The sequence below is a fragment of the Notolepis coatsorum genome (assembly GCF_963971535.1).
Source record: "Notolepis coatsorum genome assembly, chromosome: 1".
Lineage (NCBI taxonomy): Eukaryota > Metazoa > Chordata > Actinopteri > Aulopiformes > Paralepididae > Notolepis > Notolepis coatsorum.
The window spans coordinates 96,914,518-96,922,814 of record NC_140165.1 but is presented as its reverse complement, the minus strand read 5'-3'; positions in this window follow the sequence as shown (position 1 = coordinate 96,922,814).

The window sequence follows — 8,297 nt, the reverse complement described above, 5'->3', positions numbered from 1 at the left end:
GGAGAGAGAATGGAGTATGTTTTAATGTTCTTCCCAAGCAGACAGAAATTATATACAGTAAATGTATGACAGACAGGTCTGAATGTTCTTGGGGTTAGACAGGTGCACTACTTGTGCAGAACGGGTGAATGTAGACACCGGCTGTGTCAGGGGGTGAGAGCAGGAACTCCGTACGGGAGAATGTAGACACCGGCTGTGTCGGGGGTGATAGCAGGAACTCCGTACGGGAGAATGTAGACACCGGCTGTGTCGGGGGTGAGAGCAGGAACTCCGTAGACAGCTCCAGGGGGGTCCAGACGGGCTTGCTGGAATGGAGGTCCTTGGGCACAAGAGAAGGTAGGTTAGAACAGGGAATTATAAGGAGAGAGTGTCTAGTAGGTCTTCGGACTGAAGGGTCGTACCTAGGTAGGCAGTTTAACACTGCGACGAGGGACGACAGGATCCGCCAGGTGATATAGGGGCTGCCTGATGAGGGAATCCCTCACAGCCGCGCTGATTGATGTTCATCTGGCAGCATGGGAACGCTCCAGCAGGAAGCTGCCCATATATGGGCGCGGCAGGATGAGGGCAGAGGAAGGCCTGAGCCCTGATTGTGACACTTTGCAGCATACCATCAAAAATAAAGTGGATTCCCATGGGTCCTTTTTTTCTTTGTGCATGTCGTTTGAGAGAAAACAAGTTTTTGAATTAGTTTGATTGATTGATTGAAAATGTTATTAACAGATTGCAGAATGGGTACAATACAGTACAATTCAATACACACAATTGGATGCAGACCAGAGAAAGAATTTCGTCTTGTTTACATAAGGGTCCCCCATTTTCAATTCATCATAACATATATGACAATGGTATACCCAGTGTGTACTCTGTCTGCTGCAGTGTGTACTCTGTCTGCTACTACTGCAGTGTGTATTCTGTCTACTACTACTGCAGTGTGTATTCTGTCTGCTGCAGTGTGTATTCTGTCTGCTGCAGTGTGTATTCTGTCTGCAGTGTGTATTCTGTCTACTACTACTGCAGTGTGTATTCTGTCTGCTGCAGTGTGTATTCTGTCTGCTGCAGTGTGTATTCTGTCTGCTGCAGTGTGTATTCTGTCTGCTGCAGTGTGTATTCTGTCTGCTGCAGTGTGTATTCTGTCTGCAGTGTGTACTCTGTCTGCTGCAGTGTGTATTCTGTCTGCTGCAGTGTGTACTCTGTCTGCTGCAGTGTGTATTCTGTCTGCTGCAGTGTGTACTCTGTCTGCTGCAGTGTGTACTCTGTCTGCAGTGTGTATTCTGTCTGCTGCAGTGTGTATTCTGTCTGCTGCAGTATGTACTCTGTCTGCTGCAGTGTGTATTCTGTCTGCTGCAGTGTGTATTCTGTCTGGTGCAGTGTGTACTCTGTCTGCTGCAGTGTGTACTCTGTCTGCAGTGTGTATTCTGTCTGCTGCAGTGTGTACTCTGTCTGCTGCAGTGTGTACTCTGTCTGCAGTGTGTATTCTGTCTGCTGCAGTGTGTACTCTGTCTGCTGCAGTGTGTACTCTGTCTGCTGCAGTGTGTATTCTGTCTGCTGCAGTGTGTATTCTGTCTGCTGCAGTGTGTACTCTGTCTGCTGTAGTGTGTACTCTGTCTGCTGCAGTGTGTACTCTGTCTGCAGTGTGTATTCTGTCTGCTGCAGTGTGTATTCTGTCTGCTGCAGTGTGTACTCTGTCTGCTGCAGTGTGTACTCTGTCTGCTGCAGTGTGTATTCTGTCTGCTGCAGTGTGTACTCTGTCTGCTGCAGTGTGTACTCTGTCTGCTGCAGTGTGTACTCTGTCTGCTGCAGTGTGTACTCTGTCTGCTGCAGTGTGTACTCTGTCTGCTGCAGTGTGTATTCTGTCTGCTGCAGTGTGTACTCTGTCTGCTGCAATGTGTATTCTGTCTGCTGCAGTGTGTACTGTCTGCTGCAGTGTGTACTCTGTCTGCTGCAGTGTGTATTCTGTCTGCTGCAGTGTGTACTCTGTCTGCTGCAGTGTGTACTCTGTCTGCTGCAGTGTGTACTCTGTCTGCTGCAGTGTGTATTCTGTCTGCTGCAGTGTGTACTCTGTCTGCTGCAGTGTGTACTCTGTCTGCAGTGTGTCTCCTCCCAGGTACCAGCAGCTGAGATAGAAGATAAAGAACAGACCTCCCATTATAGCAGTTGCTCTGTCTGCATGACACACATACTGCGTGTGCATAGTAGAGAAGTACATCAACAATATAACGGATGCCATGTGGTGTGTATGCACACACACACACACACACACACACACACACACACACACACACACACACACACACACACACACACACACACACACACACACACACACACACACACACACAAGCAAATGCGTAAACCAATTAGAAATATAATTTTTATTCTGACTCTATTCTATTCACACATACACAAACAAAATGATAGTCAACTGCAGCTGAGGGTGCCATTTTATGTTTATGTATCAGAGACTGGAGAGAAGTTAGTATGTAAGTTAAAGAGCTATCAGAGACTGGAGAGAAGTTAGTATGTAAGTTAAAGAGGTATCAGAGACTGGAGAGAAGTTAGTATGTAAGTTAAAGAGGTATTAGAGACTGGAGAGAAGTTAGTATGTAAGTTAAAGAGCTATCAGAGACTGGAGAGAAGTTAGTATGTAAGTTAAAGAGCTATCAGAGACTGGAGAGAAGTTAGTATGTAAGTTAAAGAGGTATCAGAGACTGGAGAGAAGTTAGTATGTAAGTTAAAGAGGTATCAGAGACTGGAGAGAAGTTAGTATGTAAGTTAAAGAGGTATCAGAGACTGGAGAGAAGTTAGTATGTAAGTTAAAGAGGTATCAGAGACTGGAGAGAAGTTAGTATGTAAGTTAAAAAGCTATCAGAGACTGGAGAGAAGTTAGTATGTAAGTTAAAGAGCTATCAGAGACTGGAGAGAAGTTAGTATGTAAGTTAAAGAGGTATCAGAGACTGGAGAGAAGTTAGTATGTAAGTTAAAGAGGTATCAGAGACTGGAGAGAAGTTAGTATGTAAGTTAAAGAGGTATCAGAGACTGGAGAGAAGTTAGTATGTAAGTTAAAGAGGTATCAGAGACTGGAGAGAAGTTAGTATGTAAGTTAAAGAGCTATCAGAGACTGGAGAGAAGTTAGTATGTAAGTTAAAGAGGTATCAGAGACTGGAGAGAAGTTAGTATGTAAGTTAAAGAGCTATCAGAGACTGGAGAGAAGTTAGTATGTAAGTTAAAGAGGTATCAGAGACTGGAGAGGAGTTAGTATGTAAGTTAAAGAGCTATCAGAGACTGGAGAGAAGTTAGTATGTAAGTTAAAGAGGTATCAGAGACTGGAGAGAAGTTAGTATGTAAGTTAAAGAGGTATCAGAGACTGGAGAGAAGTTAGTATGTAAGTTAAAGAGGTATCAGAGACTGGAGAGAAGTTAGTATGTAAGTTAAAGAGCTATCAGAGACTGGAGAGAAGTTAGTATGTAAGTTAAAGAGGTATCAGAGACTGGAGAGAAGTTAGTATGTAAGTTAAAGAGGTATCAGAGACTGGAGAGAAGTTAGTATGTAAGTTAAAGAGGTATCAGAGACTGGAGAGAAGTTAGTATGTAAGTTAAAGAGGTATCAGAGACTGGAGAGAAGTTAGTATGTAAGTTAAAGAGGTATCAGAGACTGGAGAGAAGTTAGTATGTAAGTTAAAGAGGTATCAGAGACTGGAGAGAAGTTAGTATGTAAGTTAAAGAGCTATCAGAGACTGGAGAGAAGTTAGTATGTAAGTTAAAGAGGTATCAGAGACTGGAGAGAAGTTAGTATGTAAGTTAAAGAGCTATCAGAGACTGGAGAGAAGTTAATATGTAAGTTAAAGAGGTATCAGAGACTGGAGAGAAGTTAGTATGTAAGTTAAAGAGGTATTAGAGACTGGAGAGAAGTTAGTATGTAAGTTAAAGAGGTATCAGAGACTGGAGAGAAGTTAGTATGTAAGTTAAAGAGCTATCAGAGACTGGAGAGAAGTTAGTATGTAAGTTAAAGAGGTATCAGAGACTGGAGAGAAGTTAGTATGTAAGTTAAAGAGGTATCAGAGACTGGAGAGAAGTTAGTATGTAAGTTAAAGAGCTATCAGAGACTCCTACAGGTCGGTTGTGGTGCCTGCACAGCAAAGACAGGAAAATGGCGGGGGCAGTGTGAGCCTCCTACACGTTACTCCTCGCCAAATGAGAGTCCGCGCTGGCAGGTGAAAAGATGCGACTGGCTGCCTACACATGTATCGGAGGGGACATGCAATGGGCTTCTATCCTCCCTACAACCGGCCAGTGGGGGGCACATGCGAGCAAGAAACGCCTGAACCACAATATCCCGGGAGCGGAAGGAACTCCGGATATTCTTAGGCATGAAAGCAGGATTAGGTCGCAGAGTGGCACCGCAATCGGCCCGAAAAGACAGGCACTCTGGACGTACCGAAAGAGCACAGAGCTCACTCACGCGCTTAGCGGAGGTGACAGCCAGCAGGAACGCGGTCTTGAAAGACAGCTGTCCCAACGGCGCCTGCTCGAGCGGCTCAACCGGGGCCAAGGACAACCGACCGAGGACCAATTGAAGATCCCAAGTCGGAGCCAAAGAGCGTTGCACCGGTTTAACGCGTCGAGCGCCAAGCAGGAAACGCTTCACAAGAGGGTGGCTGAACAAGACATTCCCCTCAAACCCCTCATGATAGGAGGATATAGCCGCCGCATATACCCTCACCGTCGAAGCCGACAGTCTACCCAGGAGAGACTGGAGATAACCCAGGACAGCATCCAGGGGGCAGGAGACTGGGTCCTGGCCCCCCGCCTTACACCACTCTTGGAACATACGCCATCTGCCCGCGTAAAGCGCGACAGTGGAGGGAGCATGTGCATTCCGGATGGTATCAACCACAGAAGGGTCCATCCTCTCCAGACTCACCCTCCCACCAGCCACACCAACAGGCGTTGGCCCAACATCGGGTACTGGAACAGTGACCCGTTGTGCTGTGAGAGGGCCGTCGCCGACCAAGGAATAACCCAAGGAGGAGCGACCAGAAGCTGGATCAAGACCGGGAACCACACTGCCGTGCCCCGGTCCGGCGCGACCAGGATCACCGTCCTGCGCTCCCTCCGTATCCGCTCCAACAGCTGACCCAACAGCTGTACAGGAGGAAAAGCGTACAGAAGACCGGGCGGCCATGGAAAGGTCGAGAAGGCATCCACCCCCAAGGGGGGATGATCTGCTCGACTGACCGAAAACCACTAGGGGCACTTGTGAGAGCATCGGCTCGCAAACAGATCTACTGAGGCCTCCCCGAACTGATCCCAGACCTGTCTGACTATGTCGGGCGGAGTTCCCACTCGTCGTAACGAGGACCGCCCCGAGACATCATATCCGCGCCCATATTCTCTGCGGCAGGAATGTGGAGCGCCCTCAGACTGCGCAGCCTGCGAGATGCCCATAGCCAAAGTTCGACCGCCGCCCGGAGCAGGCGGATGGAACGAGTCCCACCCTGCCTGTTGATATACGCCGCTGCCGTCATACTGTCTGTCCTGACCAAAACGTGCTCGCCTACCACCAGGTGGTCGAACCGTTTGAGGACCAGGAGGACCGCCTTCAATTCCAACACATTGATGTGCGGGGTAGATGGGCCAGCATGAACCTCCGTCCAGCTGCCCCCCACTGCGTGGGTCCGACACGTCCCTCCCCAACCCGTGAGAGAGGCGTCGGTGAAGACCGTGACGTGTGAGCGCCTGCTGCCCATGGGGACCCCAATGGTGAGGATACCCAGCCTCTTCCATGTACAGGTTCTACGTCAAATGTATATACTTTTTTTTCTGGACTCTTTTTGTATCACAACCAGTACTGTATTTGCAAATCTGGTATGTCATAAATGTATAGATGTAGCAGTACTGTCTATCTGTATGTCATATATGTTACGATGAATTGAAAATGGGGGACCCTGATGTAAACAAGACGAAAGTCTTTCTCTGGTCTGTACTGTACTGTACTGTACCCATTCTGCAATCTGTTAATAAAGTTTTCAATCAATCAATCAATCAATTCCAATGGGCGAGATCTCCCCATATCGACAAAGGAACCGTCAACCGTTTCCATTTGTCCCTCACCGGATCTATTCTCATAGAGAAAAACCACCTCTGTATTCTCCTCATGAAGAGGAGGCCAAGAGGAACCACCGTGTGAGCAGATGCCATCATACCGAGCAGACGCATCACTTGCAGCGCCGTGACCGTCCCTCCCAGACGGAAACCCCGAGCACACGAAGGATAGACACCCGGCGCTGCTCCGAGAGGGTTACAATCATGGGCCTCGACCTCAACGTCAAGCCCAAGTACTCCACCTGTTGACTGGGAAGAGGCGTACTCTTCTTCCAATTCACAGCAAAACCCAGCCTGGTGAGGAATTCCACCACCAGCCTGGTATGAGACCTGGCAACCTCCTCCGAAGGACTGAGGAGTAGAATGTCGTCGAGATAGAATAGAACCCATATCCCCCGACGACGTAGAGGCTCCAGCGCAGTCGCCACGCACTTGGTGAATGTGCGGGGAGCCAGAGAATAGCCGAACGGCAACCTCTGGTACTCGTACGCTACGCCCTGAAACAGGAACCGTAGGAACTGCCTGTGAGGAGGGAAAATCGGGATGTGAAAATACGCATCCTTCAGGTCTATGGAGGTGAACCAGTCTCCCCTCCTGACAGCAAGCAGAAGGAGTTTGACGGTCAACATTCTGAATGGTCTCGCTACAATCAACCGATTGAACGCGGACAGATCCAGTATAGGTCTGACCCCCCCTGTTTTCTTGGGTACCAGAAAATAATGAGAGTAGATGCCTGACATCGCGTCCTCTCTCGGAACCACGACGACGGCCTGCTTCGCCAACAGAGATTGGATATCGTCGGCCAGGGCTGTCACTGCTTCTGACCCTGACAATAGGGTCGGCACCAAACCTGAGAACGGAGGGTGGGGTTGTGCGAACTGCAAAACAAGCCCCTCCCTCAACGTTCTCTCTATCCACCCTTCCAAACGGCATTCTTGTCGCCATATGTGAAAATAATCCCACAGCGCACCCGCCGTCAACTGACGCTGGGCCGCAAGGAACAGTAGATAGTTGGCCCGGTCCCTCCCGCTGTGCGACGCACCCAAGGGGGGACCCCGACAGAAAGGGCCGGTTTGATACGGGAGAAGATGTCATCAAACTGGTTGACACACACCCCCCCCTGAACACCCCTCTAGCGCATGCTGAGGAGTTGTTCCGCAGCTAGAAACGCAAGGCATGAGGACCCCATGGGCTCCTACACGCCGAAGCCCTGCAGTGATATTGCTACCACTCAAATCACGCTCGCCTCTTCTTTGCAGACCACTGCCGCTCTCAGGGGAGTGGGAGGCATCAGCGTGATACCCCGCCTGGCGAAGGCAAGGCCGGGGTAACCCTTGCTGTGCATTCAACAGAAGAGGCCTCGAGTCCCCCTGCTGACCACCGTAGCTAGTGGCAGCTGTAACACCAGGCTCATCCATCACACAATGTGTGGTGCAGGAGCCACGCGACAGCACAACATTCTCACGGACAGACCCAGGCTCAGCCATCAACTGGGTGTCAGCCCCTGTCCCCATGAGAAGTGAAGAATGGGGCCGCATGCGCTTCAAAGAAGGTTCGCGGCCCGCAGCCAAAGGAAAACGATCAGAGCCCCGCTTCCGTGGGTAACAGAGAGAGGATTGAATGGGGAGCAATGTTTTATCCAAGCCGAATTCACCCAAAATGGCCGATCCCTCGGCCGCCAAGGCTGTCGGCCTTGTGGAACCCTGTTGACTCTCCGCCCAGGGCACCACTGGCGGGGGAAACATGGCCGCCTGTCGAGGGTCTCGCCACAGTCGTCGACGAGACCGTGCTCCCACCTCTGGCTGCACAGCGTGAGGCGGTGTAGGACCCAGATCAACAACCGCCTGCGCTTCCACAGAACGACCAAAAAGACTTTCCGTGGAAAAAGGAGTCGTGAGGAGAGAAAACCTATCCTCTTCCCCAAGAGGAGAGTGCTCCAACCAAACATGCCTAACAACAAACGTTGATAGCATCCTAATCCTCCCCGCAGTTATAGCTTGCGACTGAGTCAAGATCTCTATAACACCACAAACATGCAACATGTTTACAATGTCGGCTGGACGCATAGCCCTACTACCCGACGCCAATGTGGATAGGAAACTAGCCAGCTGAGCCATAACACTGGCCGCCGCTACAAACCATCCTGCAGCAGTATACCACTCATCCGTCCATACTGCCACCCTCCGAGCCGAT